The 14,294-nt window shown below is 42.2% G+C and overlaps 5 non-coding genes across 5 annotated transcripts; 2 read left to right on the forward strand and 3 right to left on the reverse strand.

Moving 5' to 3' along the window:
* The first annotated feature begins 2,363 nt into the window (after nucleotides 1-2,363).
* Nucleotides 2,364-2,434, forward strand: trnag-gcc (transfer RNA glycine (anticodon GCC)). Its single transcript has one exon. It is a non-coding gene; the product is annotated as a tRNA-Gly (tRNA).
* A 1,387-nt stretch (nucleotides 2,435-3,821) lies between these two features.
* On the reverse strand, nucleotides 3,822-3,903 carry trnav-cac (transfer RNA valine (anticodon CAC)). The gene has a single exon. It is a non-coding gene; the product is annotated as a tRNA-Val (tRNA).
* A 132-nt stretch (nucleotides 3,904-4,035) lies between these two features.
* On the forward strand, nucleotides 4,036-4,106 carry trnag-gcc (transfer RNA glycine (anticodon GCC)). The gene has a single exon. It is a non-coding gene; the product is annotated as a tRNA-Gly (tRNA).
* A 1,649-nt stretch (nucleotides 4,107-5,755) lies between these two features.
* On the reverse strand, nucleotides 5,756-5,874 carry LOC133473942 (5S ribosomal RNA). Its single transcript, XR_009787298.1, has one exon. It is a non-coding gene; the product is annotated as a 5S ribosomal RNA (ribosomal RNA).
* A 1,846-nt stretch (nucleotides 5,875-7,720) lies between these two features.
* On the reverse strand, nucleotides 7,721-7,839 carry LOC133473941 (5S ribosomal RNA). Its single transcript, XR_009787297.1, has one exon. It is a non-coding gene; the product is annotated as a 5S ribosomal RNA (ribosomal RNA).
* Nucleotides 7,840-14,294: the final 6,455 nt, after the last annotated feature.

A 14,294-nucleotide genomic window follows, 5' to 3' on the forward strand; every position in this document is an offset into this window, starting at 1 on the left:
CGAGTCCGATTACATCGAGTCGGAACTTCTCAACCTCACACACAAGCTCGGGCTCCTTCCCTGTCAGAGAGGTGACATTCTGTGGCAGCCGTGGCCCATGGTTAGGATCATTGCCTGACACCGTGGGGCCCCCTGCTCCAGTGTGTTCCATTAACATGTGTATGTGTTCACTGTGATGGGTTAAATGCAGAGAAAAAAATTCGTGTACATGCATGCATGTTCATCACAATAAAAGGTGATTCGTCTTCATCTGGAGCCAGCTTCTGTAGCCGGGGATCGGATCGCCAAGGTCCCCACCTTCGGCCACCGCCCAAATCACACTGCACCCCAACCCCTATGGCCCCTCCCTCAGGTGGTGACCCCATGGAAAGGGGGACCCACGTTACTCTTTCAGGCTGTGCCCGGCACATGGGGCCCGGCCACCAGGCGCTCGCTTTCGTCCCCCACCTCCAGGCCTGGCTCCAGAGAGGGGCCCCAGTGACCCGCGTCTGGGCAAGGGAAACCTTGATCCATATATTTTGTTCGTCATAGGGTTTTTGGAGCCGTGCTTTGTCTGGTCCCTCACCGAGGACCTGTTTTCCATGGGTGACCGTACCAGGGGCGTGAAGCCCCAGACAACTTAGCTCCCAGGATCATTGGGACACACAAACCCCTCCAACGCGATAAGGTGACGGCTCAAGGAGAGGGGATGCCTTGTTTCCCAATAATTTAGTGATGTCCATATCAAATAAATGAATGATTGATTGAACGAGACTGTCAAGAAGCTGTGACTATTCGTGGTAAACTCGAAACTGTGCGGAATATGAGATCATAATAAAGTACGCTTCCAACAGTAAGAGTAACTCAATTTACTTCTATCTCAAATCCATTTTCCCCATTGAAAAGAATTGAAATGCTTTTAAAGTGGCACTAAGGCATGCCCAAAAAATGGCATGTAAATTCAACACACCACAGAGAAGGAAGCATCTCATTTGTGTCAAAGGCCTGGGGTGTTGAAGGGTTTTTCCACAAAAATTACAGAGTTGTTCCCTTTATTCTGTTTACCTTTCCAGATACAGGCCTACAGATCAGATTAAGCACTGTATTTCGTATGTACCACTTTCCTAGCAATTCTGGCAACTCTCCACACTTGAAAACCTTGTTGCCTTCATAACTTAACTTCTGAAACTCGGATCTGGGGTTGTTCTCGTAATATACCACACAGAAAAGTCACAGAATTGTGATTTTGTAACATGAATCTGGCACAGTACTTGAACGTAATTGTTGTGCTGCCTGTTAAGTCGCAGTGTCATGTGTGATGGTGAGGAAGCAAACAAGCAAAAAGTTTTTTTCTTTTGATCGTTCTAAATCTGTCCTGTCTTTTGCCAAGTCGGGACATTTGATCTGTGAGCACGCAGAGCCGCAACAGTCACAGGACACCTTCCTGTCAGGTGATGCACCGATATGAGGGGACTGTGAAAAGAATGCATATATATATATATATATATATATATATATATATATATATATATATATATTAGTATCACATGATACGGCACAATGTTATCACATCAGTGGTTTTAATTGGCTCGAGGCTAAGGATACGAAGGTATGGATTTTTAAATGATAATTATTGCACATTATTGTGAGGACCCCAAAGCCACGGTTTATGAACCCGAACAACTTCTGAGGAATACATTACAGTGGAGTGAATGGCAGGATTAGTAGGAGTAGATTAGGTAGAGTAAACGAAATCAGAATCAGCAGAATCAAAATCAGAATCATCCTTTTTTTGCCGAGTATGGAAAAAACATACAAGAAATTTTTCTCCGGGAGTTGGAGCCGCACGAGTGCGACAACGGACAGCCATTTGACAGAAATGCATTCGAGAGTCAATGCATGTAGTCAAAGTTCAAGATCCACCATGCCAAGCATTGGTGATTCAGTGGTAGAGTTCTCACCTGTCAGGCGGGAGCCCCGGGTACGATTCCCGGCCAATACAGCTTGACCGTTTTGTGTTTATTAGGCTCTATTTGAGGAAAATGAGTACAAACTCCTTCTGCTTGCAAAACACACATTTTGTACGACCGAGGACAGGAACCAAGTGTTTGTTGGTCACATCTTGTCAGAAGGGGGTCATATGCGTAGACTTTGCAAACGAAGTTCACCAACTTGACGCGCTGGGCCATCCTCACAAATATTTCTTGTGTTGTTTCGTGGCAGTGTTGGGCAGAAACAATGATAACACCCGAGTCGGACCAATTTCTGTTGGTAAGTCAGAGGCACTGCATGCCAGTGCCTGTGACTTACTGACTCAACACTCATCTGAAATGTAGGAATCCAAGTCAAGAGCAGGAGAATGAAGACAAAGTCTGTCATACCAAGCATTGGTGGTTCAGTGGTAGAATTCTCGCCTGCCACGCGGGAGACCCGGGTCCGATTCCCGGCCAATGCAGCTTGACCATTTTGTGTATATTCAGCTCTATTTGAGGAAAATGAGTACAAACTCCTTCTGCTTGCAAAACACACATTTTCCCCTCCCGGTACTGAACAACCGCGGACAGAAACCAAGTGTTTGTTGGTCACATCTTGTCAGAAGGGTGTCACATGCGTAGACTTTGCGAACTTCGTTCACCAACTTGCCGCGCTGGGCCATCCTCACAAATATTTCTTGTGTTGTTTCGTGGCAGTGTTGGGCAGAAACAATGATAACACCCGAGTCGGACCAATTTCTGTTGGACTGGAAAGCCAAGGAGAGGAAACAGACAGTTTTTGTCAGTCTAATCACACAAGAAGCAGACTATCAACCCGCATACCCGTAGATATTGGAACCTGAATGGAGTTGCTTTGACGGCTCAGCCACTCCGACAGACTTTGCAAAACTTCGTTCACCAACTTGGCGCGCTGGGCCATCCTCACAAATATTCCTTGTGTTGTTTCATGGCAGTGTAGGGCAGAAACAATGATGACACCTGAGTCGTACCAATTTCTGTTGGACTGAAAAGCCAAGGAGAGGAAACAGACAGTTTTTGTCAGTCTAATCACACAAGAAGCAGACTATCAACCCGCATACCCGTAGATATTGGAACCTGAATGGAGTTGCTTTGACGGCTCTGCCACTCCGACAGACTTCGATTGTGTTGTTTTTCATTGCATCATAGTTTTCTGATGTTTATATGCATGCCAGTGCCTCTGACTTACTGACTCAATACTCATCTGAAAAGTAGGAATCCAAGTCAAAAGCAGGAGAATGAAGACAAAGTCTGTTGACAGAACATGGGCCACTCGTACTTAATGCCCCCTGCTTCCCCCGGGACATGGACAAAGTTTTGCCGGAGGTGGGAGTTGAAGCTCCTTCTGACTGGGGACTCTGCCAGACATTACCAGCATACCCTCACAATACGTAATTCTCTTTCATGTCGAACTGACATCTGCCCCCAACATCGAAGCAAAAACACCACCCAGTGGGAATCAGATTGCAGCTCCGCCCCTCTTTTCACCCCAGTGTTCAAGAAATGCGGCAGCATGTCCGATGACACGACCACAAAGTCGATCATCGAACTGCCACCTTTGGTTGTCCTGGTGTCAAGTGCTCATGTGGAAACCCTTATGTGTGAAGATGGTGTTCATTATTGACAGTCTGTGACGAGCACATTATTCCTCGAAGTAAGCACGACTCGCGTTGAGACCGGGGAGGGGTGAGGAGGCTTTCGCCTTTATCACGCCCTTCAGAGTCACATTGTCACTCGCCATGTGAGCACTGAATTCCCCCTCAGCAGAGGCGCACTAACAAAAAGGAAATGAATGACAGAATGGACATATTGTCTTTATACACTAGACACTGTCAGGAGTGGGATTTGAACCCACCCCTCTATAGAGACTGCAACGTGAATGCAGCGCCTTGGACCGCTCGGCCATCCTGACTGTAATACGTTGTGTTGTTTAGAAGGAACAAAGGGTCCGGATCTTTATTCACCCCAGGCGGTCTGCTCATCCGGTGGGCGACCCGTTCGAGAGCATTGGAATGTAGTCAAAGTGCAAGATCCCCAATACGAAGCATTGGTGGTTCAGTGGTAGAATTCTCACCTGCCACGCGGGAGACCCGGGTCTGATTCCCGGCCAATGCAGCTTGACCATTTTGTGTATATTTAGCTCTATTTGAGGTAAATGAGTACAAACTCCTTCTGCTTGCAAAACACACATTTTCCCCTCCCGGTACTGAACGACCGCGGACAGAAACCAAGTGTTTGTTGGTCACATCTTGTCAGAAGGGTGTCACATGCGTAGACTTTGCGAACTTCGTTCACCAACTTGGCGCGCTGGGCCATCCTCACAAATATTCCTTGTGTTGTTTCGTGGCAGTGTTGGGCAGAAACAATGATAACACCCGAGTCGGACCAATTTCTGTTGGACTGGAAAGCCAAGGAGAGGAAACAGACAGTTTTTGTCAGTCTAATCACACAAGAAGCAGAATATCAACCCGCATACCCGTAGATATTGCAACCTGAATGGAGTTGCTTTGACGGCTCTGCCACTCCGACAGACTTCGATTGTGTTGTTTTTCATTGCATCATAGTTTTCTGATGTTTATATGCATGCCAGTGCCTCTGACTTACTGACTCAATACTCATCTGAAAAGTAGGAATCCAAGTCAATGCAGGAGAATGAAGACAAAGTCTGTTGACAGAACATGGGCCACTCGTACTTAATGTCCCCTGCTTCCCCCGGGACATGGACAAAGTTTTGCCGGAGGTGGGAGTTGAAGCTCCTTCTGACTGGGGACTCTGCCAGACATTACCAGCACACCCTCACAATACGTAATTCTCTTTCATGTCGAACTGACATCTGCCCCCAACATCAAAGCAAACACACCACCCAGTGGGAATCAGATTGCAGCTCCGCCCCTCTTTTCACCCCAGTGTCCGATGACACGACCACAAAGTCGATCATCGAACTGCGACCTTTGGTTGTCCTGGTGTCAAGTGCTCATCTGGAAACCCTTATGTGTGAAGATGGTGGTCATTATTGACAGTCTGTGACGAGCACATTATTCCTAGAAGTAAGCACGACTCGCGCTTAGATCGGGGAGGGGTGAGGAGGCTTTCGCCTTTATCACGCCCTTCCGAGTCACATTGTCACTCGCCATGTGAGCACTGAATTCCCCCTCAGCAGAGGCGCACTCACAAAAAGGAAATGAATGCCAGAATGGAGACATTGTCTTTATACACTAGACACTGTCAGGAATGGGATTTGACCCCACGCCTCCATAGTATGTTGTATGTTTCTGACATACTCGGCAAATATAGATTCTGATTTTTATTCTGCTGATTCTGACAATTTACTCTATCTAATCTACTCCTTCTAATACTGCCATTCACTCGACTGTAATGTATTTCTAGGAAGTGGTTCGGGTTCATAAACCGTGGCTTTGAGGTCCACACAATAATGTGCAATAATTACGTATCATTTAAAGATCCATACCTTCGTATCCTTAGCCTCGAGCTAATTAAAAGCACTGATGTGATAAAATCGTGACGTATCACGTGATACTAATATATATATATCTCTATATAGATCTATATATGTAGATATATGTGTGTATAGATTTTTTTTTTTTTTTACTGTCGGAAAAGGAGATACGGGATGTTTAAAAAAGGTACGTGAAGATTCTGTCTCCTAATAAAGAGATGGTAAGTCATAAGAGAAAGAATGACTGCATTATAATTTAGGTCAACCACTGATAAGAAAACGATTCCACGAGAATCTAAAGTGAAAAAGCTTACAGCACCTGGTATTCCCAGGCGGTCTCCCATCCAAGTACTAACCAGGTCCGCCCCTGCTTAGCTTCCGAGATCAGACGAGATCAGGCGTTCTCAGGGTTGTATGGCCGTAAAATATCATATTTCGCTTAAAAATATCGAGCGGATCGCGTCATCTTTATTCTTCAATCGGCTGGCTGGTCTATTTTGGATTTTTTTCTGTGGATGATGCGAACTCATTCTCAACACTACAAATGTGTGATCAGATCATAGATTTAGAAAAGTTAACACACTCGAGAATTTGAGAACTTGCACTCTGCCAAAACTCAGACAAGAGAATACAAAATCCTCTTGGACCCTCCACATCCTGGTCACCAACTCTTCAGAAAAAGTCATCTTTATTTGCCATGTATGTCCAAAAAACACACAAGGAATTTGGTAGTTGGAGCCACTCTTGTACGACAACGTTCAATTGACAGAGAACACTTTTGAGACATAAAGACGTTGACAAAAAACAGTCACTGAGCAATTAAGGGTTGCTAGTTATCGTAATGCTGGTTAATTTTTTTTTTGACAATTGTGCAAAAAGATGCAGAGTCCTCTAGCATTTAGAGCAGTTCGAAAGACTAATATTGCAATAGTCCGGTGCAATGACCATTGTGCAAAGGGCGCCGAGACTTCAAGCGAGTAGTGCGATAATCTGGGACAATGTTTATTGTGCAAATCTTGCAGATTCTCTTCAATCAGTGTGTAATTGGAGCAGATGCTACTGGCATGAGTGGCAAGTATTGGTCAACAACAGATATGCAAATAGTGCAGCATGGCGAGACTACAACAGTGAGTGCATGAGTCATATATAATTGTCTTCCAGCTCCTTCCCCCAGGCAAGTGCTATCGAACAATGCAAACAAAAACTAGCAGACATTCCAACACCTTCGTCCCGCTTACCGTTAACTTCTTAAACAGTTCACTTACAATTGCATTGTAACATGCTGGCAATTTGTCTTGAGATTGTTGTCCCATCTCTGTCGGGCCAATTATACATTATTCGTCCATTCACTGTAGTAGTCTCACCACTCTGCACAATTTGCATATCTGTTGTTGACCAATACTGGCCACTCATGTGGTTGAGAAGTATCTGCACCATTTGCACAATGGACACTGTTCCAGATTATCGCACTACAATTCGCTTTATACTGCTTAAATTTCTCGAAGTCTCTTCACGTTTTGCACAATTGTCACTGTACCAGATTATTGCTCGATCAGTCATTTCAAATTGCTCTAAATTGCTAGAGGACTCTGCATCATTTGCACAATTGTCAAAAAATAAAAAATAACACAAAATTTGCATTGACATGACCACATTACCGCTAACCTTTCATTACTCAGTGATTCTCTGTACTTTGGTCTCATGTGATTATGTCTCCAAAGTATTTTCTCTCAAATGGCTATCCGTTGTCGCACGAGAGGGGCTCCAAGTACCAGAGACAAATTCCTTGTATGTTTCTGACATACTCGGCAAATAGATTCTGATTTACTCTATCTAATCTACTCCTTCTAATACTACCATTCACTCGACTGTAATGTATTCCTCGGAAGTGGTTCGGGTTCATAAACCGTGGCTTTGAGGTCCACACAATGATGTGCAATAATTACGTATCATTTAAAGATCCATACCTTCGTATCCTTAGCCTCGAGCTAATTAAAAGCACTCATGTGATAAAATTGTGACGTATCACGTGATACTAATATATATATATATATATTTAGATATAGATATAGATATATGTAGATATATGTGTGTATAGATTTTTATTTTATTTTTTACTGTCAGAAAAGGAGAAACGGGATGTTTAAAAAAGGTACGTGAAGAGTCTGTCTCCTAATAAAGAGACGGTAAGTCATAAGAGAGAGAATGACTGCATTATAATTTAGGTCAACCACCGATAAGAAAACGATTCCACGAGAATCTAAAGTGAAAAAGCTTACAGCACCTGGTATTCCCAGGCGGTCTCCCATCCAAGTACTAACCAGGCCCGCCCCTGCTTAGCTTCCGAGATCAGACAAGATCGGGCGTTCTCAGAGTAGTATGGCCGTAAGCCACATGGTTACCTGAAAAGCAACACCAACTCTTCAGAAACAGAATCATCTTTATTTGCCATGTATGTCCACAAAACATACAAGGAATTTGTCTCTGGTAGTTGGAGCCGCTCTCGTACGACAACAGACGGTCAATTGACAGAGAATGCTTTTGAGACATGAAGACTTTGACAAAAAACAGTCACTGAGCAATTAAGGGTTGCTAATTATCTGGTAATGCCGGTTCATTTTTTTTTTACAATTGTGCAAAAAGATGCAGAGTCCGCTAGCATTTAGAGCAGTTCGAAAGACTAATATTGCAATAGTCCGGTGCAATGACCATTGTCCAAAGGGCGCCGAGACTTCAAGCGAGTAGTACGATAATCTGGGACAATGTTTATTGTGCAAATGTTGCAGATTCTCTTCAATCAGTGTGCAATTGGAGCAGATGCTACTGGCATGAGTGGCCAGTATTGGTCAATGTTAAATATATTGTAGAAGTTATCATTTATTTGCTTCGCTTGCATTAGTATTATGGACCATTTTGAGAAAGGGAGATGTCTCGCCTTCAAGAAGATGACTCAGCAGGAATCATCAGAGAGAAGGACGTGGCCGGGATGTGGCAGGTGTTGGTCCCATGTTTTCACCTTGAAACCCTATCCTTAGTGTGTTGTGTCTTGGAGCTTAGTACGTTATGTCTTGTAAACTTAGAAACCTCCCTATTTTCAAATAAATGCAGGAGCGACAGGAGAGATTGTTTAGAGCGTGTTGAGAGGCTGTGATCTGAACAATCTCCCATACGCCCTCCTCATGAGAAAAAGAAACCAGTGTCTTCATTCCTTTTGTGTCTATTTTTTATAATGTTGGGTAAGATAAATCCAACATTAAATTGATCCTTCGAGCCTGATGTCAACACACCCGAGGACTCCAGTTGTGGACCCGACTTCCAGTTAAGAGACCGTGGCCACGGCAAGTAAGACCCTTTACGGGACTGGTCTTCGTTCTCCTCAACTGGGATCTGAAGGTTGACGACAATCCACAGGATTGAAGACGACTGGTGAGTTAAATTTAAAAAAAATTTTTAGGAAAAAGGATTAAAGAGTGAGTGAATTGCGCGACGAAAAGTCTGCGGCAGAATAAACCTTGTGTAATACTAGTCACTGGCAAGTGGTAAGAGGGACGGCGGAGTCCGACAAATTCCGCTAGGACGGCGGAGTCCTGTACGTACTTAAATTCCGTGTTTCTGTGTTTTCGTGTGTTAATAAAAACGTTACTAATATCGTGTGAATGTGTAAAAGTATGAATGTATAAGACTGGATTGTAAGTGACAACTGGGTTTGGAAGCAGAGGCAAGAATCCTCCGCCCCGTTTAGGGTAGAAGCTTGAGGATTACCAAAACTCAGACATTCATTGTCACACTGTCATTTTTGAATAAAGTCAGTATTTAGGCCACTATAGGTGCAAATAAACTGACTTCCAAATTCACAAAAATGGGAATAAATAACAGTAAAACGGATCCAAAAGTAGGCCTAACGTGTAAAGATTGGAAATATGTTCAACTCCAAAACCCTTCCAAAATAAAACATTTAAACACGTGGATAACCAAATACGGTTTCGCTGGCCAGCTAAATTCGCAAAAATTAGTTCAACTTCGAAACGAAATAAAATGTCGACACAAAAATGACATATCACAAATAGAAAAAGATGGATTTGACGACTTACTCTTCTGGCCAAACATGGTGTCTCAAAGAGAAAAAGGAAGGGAGAAAAAGAAGGACTTAACAAATGAACAAAAAGAGCAGGAAGGTAGGGATAAAAATATGTTGTTTCAAAGACAGGAAGATGACGAGACAGGACCAATGGTAAGAATTAGCGAGAAAAAGATGATTGAAGAAAGGTGTAAAAAAAATGAGGGAACAAAAGCATCAGCACCCTTGTACCCGGTTTTGCCACCTCATGAACTTCCTCCAACTCAAGAGTCAGAAACTCAACGAATTTTACGATCAGGAGGGGTACAAATGAATTGGTCTAAAACTATGGGAGAAACATTTTCTCCCATTCCCCAAATAACAAATATAACCTCAGACGAGGGAGACATGGATTTATATCCAATGATTGAGGTGGCAAATCCAAATGTACAAGAGGACCACAAAGAAACTATTTTGGTCTATAGGACCTGGACTAATGAGGATGTGAAAAAGGCCGTAGCCGGCATCACACCTTATCAACAATAGTTAAAAAATGCTTTACATGCGAATTCGAAAGAACACATTAACAGATGGGTAGATAAACATTGGATAAACCTAGCAACTGGCCCTCTGGAGGAATATGTTAATCATGCCCTCCACGCAGAAAGAGTGTTAGGACAAAAAAAAAAGAAGATAGATGTCTTCCTCAACGAAGGAGCAGAAATATACTATCAAGGCAGAAATAGAGATAATTTTAGAGGACGCGGCAGAGGCCGTGGGAGAGTAAAATATGGTGGAAGTCGAAATTATTATACCGTCTGTTGGTGCTGTGGAGACAAAGGCCACATTGCACGTGAATGTCCTAAAAAAAATAATAATAAAAGAGAATACGGACAAACTACCGCATGACTAAGCCAGCCTGCTTCCCAACTCAACAAATCCTCTTGTGGAAACATTACAGAGAATGAGGAGGTGGATTTCAATTTACAGGACATTCTGAGTTTGGACACTGAAAAACCTGAAATAACCTTGTCAGTAAATGGGAAAGAAATGAAATTTCTTTGCGATACAGGAGCATGTAGGACTGCATGTCGGGAAAAGATTCCAGGTTCCAAACTATCGGGACATAAGGCAATAGTTAGATCTGCAAATGGACAAATTACTTTTGCCATGGAACTTGAGCCTGTGTGGATTAGAGACCCACAGGGGAGAACTTGTAGAATGCCCATTTTCGAAGTCCCGGAGTGCCCTGTGAATTTGTTGGGAAGAGATGGCTTATTCCAACTAGGACTTGTACTCAAACATGAATTAAACATAAATTAAAAAGAGAGGACCTCTATGTAACACTGGAAAGCAGAGAAAGTACATTCTATTACACAATCGATATCCCAGACAAACCACCGTTAAACATGGGAAAGGCCCTGTTGTCTGCAGCCTTGCAGCTTATCACAGAAGTAGAAGATAAAAAAATAAAAAATAAATGTGATGAGCTGCATATAACTGTGGTACAAAAACACACAAGGGCCAGACCTAGGATATGAAAACAAGGTACGACATGCGACACCTGATAAAATTACTGTAGATTATCTGTACTCAGACAATGAAGCAAAAGTCGCGGCAGGAATTATTTTACCAGACAAATTAAAGGAACTGTATAAAAATACAAGTGTCCCACATATTTCATTGTGCAAAGATTATGAGTCACAGTGGAAACATATGGGAACATTAGTAAAACAAGGACAGGAGACAGATGATTGGCAGCAAATAGAAAACAAACTGGAATACAGTGCATCAACTGGTCTAATTAGGAAGGCGATGTTTTGGACAATACAGGGTGATGAAGGGAAACACATGCAACCTGTTTGATTTGACCAAATGATTCTCACTGAAATTGATGAAGAAATATTGAAAAAAGTTGCAAAAAAAAAATACAATTATTGTCCACGGGACCATTTGATGTAGGCCTTATTAAAGGGGCTTTACCAGTACAAATTAGACCCAAAACAGAATATAGACCAGGGATTCGTCAATATCCATTAAAACCAGATCAGTCGGTTGGCGAATGGTGCAAGATTTACAGGCAGTAAATTCTGCAGTAATACAGAGAGCAGCATGCGTACCAGATCCACACACATTGTTAAATTCATTGAAACCAGACGCTACTGTGTTTACAGTGGTGGACATAAGTAATGCTTTCTTTTCTGTACCAGTAGAAAAGAACAGTCAATTTTGGTTTGCATTCACATTTGAGGAAAAAAAATATACATTTACTAGATTACCACAAGGTTACTGTGAAAGTCCAACCATTTATTCACAAGTAATGAGAACAAGCATGTCTAAATTCACTCCCGCAGGAGGGAGCCAAATTTTACTATATGTAGATGATGTGCTGCTGGCATCTCCAGATGGAGAGACATGCATCAAAGATTCATTGGCCTTACTGCATCATCTAGCAGAAGAGGGACATAAAGTTAACAAAAATAAATTGCAATGGTGTAAAAAGCAAGTCAAATATCTAGGCCATAATTTAAGTGTAGGAGGAAGGACTATATTAGAAGACAGAAAAGCTATAGTCTTAAAAAATCTTAAACCGCAGATGAAGAAACATATAATAATCAATTTTAGGTCTGACAAATTATTGTAGAGCATGGATTCCAAACTATGCAGAAATTGTTGCACCATTGTCAAAATTAATGTATGAAGACAACCTTAAAATGACATCACCTGTTTAATGGAGTACAGAGGCAGAAAAGGCCTTCTGTGACATTAAACAACATTTGGTGTCCAGTGCTGCACTGGGCCTTCCAAATTTAATGATAAAACATTCATTCAAATGGTAGATTGTAAAAGCTATTACATGACCTCCGTACTTACACAACAATACGGTGATAAGCTAAGACCAAGGGCTTATTTTTCGACTAAATTGGACAGCGTGACGTGTGCATTACCGCATTGTGTCAGAGCAGTTGTGGCAGCCTTGACGGCAGTAGAGAGCAGTTCCACAATTGTGTTATTTCATCCATTAACTCTTAAGGTCCCACATACAGTGTCTGCTCTCCTATTGCAAACCAATATGGCGTTTTTATCACCTGCAAGACATTTATCTAGCATGGCCATCTTGCTGTCACAACCACATTTGACTGTTGAGCGATGCACAACCTTAAATCCAGCCACACTAGTACCCTTACTTGATGAAGGCACGCAGCATGATTGTCAGGAATTGGCTGAACAAGCTGCTGAATTAGTAGCATTAACCGAGGCATGCAAACTAATGATAAATAAAGATGGTACAATCTATACTGATAGCCAATATGAGTATTCCACAGCAAGAACGCAATTATTGGGAAAAATAAAAGTGCAAAACGATAAAATGAAATTTACATTAGCAAAGAAAAAAAAAAAAAAAAAAAAAACCTATTCAAATGGGCTGCTATATTGAGCCATGCTGTGTCACATGTCTCAACCGGAGGGATGGTGGCACAGATAGATTGACACTTTACAGCCCTAAAAATTCGCAGAAAGAAACACGTGGGTTCATTTAACACACTGTAAAAGAGTCATTTCAGCTGAGTAGTCAAATAGGGAAGGTGAGCAAAAGTCTGATAACGGAGCGGGAGCAGATGTGTAGATTCTGAAAACGCTTGCTGGTCAGTGAAGAAAAAAGACACCAACCCTTTCAGTGAGAACTCAGCAGCAAGGCACACCCACGTTGGTTATGAGATTTGATAGGTTGTTACGTAGCAACTTTGGCTACTATGGTGTTGGTTTTGTTTATGTGGTACATGGGACGTCCCACCCTAAATGATAAAACCAATTTTTTAGATAGAAAATCACCTACCAACTGGACCAATATGACGAACCCATTAATAAAAATTTTTTGAATCATTAACTCGTATCAAAAGGAGTACAGCTGATGACCAGAACTGTGGGCATGGCCTCCAAACGCGGCAAAACGGTTTCATATTTTGTGCCCCCAAAATCAAACTGCTTTAATCATAATTCCATATGCGGCTCTCACCAAAGATGCTCAAGAGAATGGGCAGAATTGGGGATTTGGATATGACTGGTATGCAACTATAGGCTTTGGATGGGAACACCTCATTGGTGAAACAGGTTATGATTGGTCCAGTTGGTCACAAAAAATAGCAAAAGAACATAGAAAGAAGTTTAACATAAGCAAAACGGCCCATAGTTTAATATTGAAATACAAATCAAGTCACCCAGTGTGTTTGATGGTGAGCTTGTGGGCCTATTCTGGCGGAAAAGATCCCCACTTCCAAGTAGCATTGTGTTATAGGAACCGTGTTAAACCAGAAATGCCATTGAAAACTTCAAAGAAAGGTGGACAAATTTTAATGGTTAACAACATAACTACTGATGATTGGTTCCTTGTTGTCACAGGAGTTTCAGGACAAAATAACAATTGGTTACTATTGATGGAACAAGCAGCAAATGTAGCGAGAAAAGATTGTGTAGTTTGCATGGGTCCCAGGCCTTTGTTGCGCATAGTTCCGGCACAATGATCACAAGATTGTATTATTCCATTAATGAACGCTACTGTACCAACTGAGAGGTGTAAATCATGGGATCCTATATATCCCGTAACAAAAGCAGATAAACACAAACCAATGTGTTCTACTTTAGTAGCACCAAATAATTTCACTTGTATAAACATGATTAGTAAACGAAAAAAATTAGGACCACTGAACGACACACAGTGTAAAGTAACCTTAAAGGTCGGACCAAATTTTGTGCCAGTATCACGGAGCGACATCTGGTGGTGGTGCGG

The sequence above is a fragment of the Phyllopteryx taeniolatus genome, unplaced genomic scaffold, assembly GCF_024500385.1.
Source record: "Phyllopteryx taeniolatus isolate TA_2022b unplaced genomic scaffold, UOR_Ptae_1.2 contig_70, whole genome shotgun sequence".
NCBI classification, from domain to species: domain Eukaryota; kingdom Metazoa; phylum Chordata; class Actinopteri; order Syngnathiformes; family Syngnathidae; genus Phyllopteryx; species Phyllopteryx taeniolatus.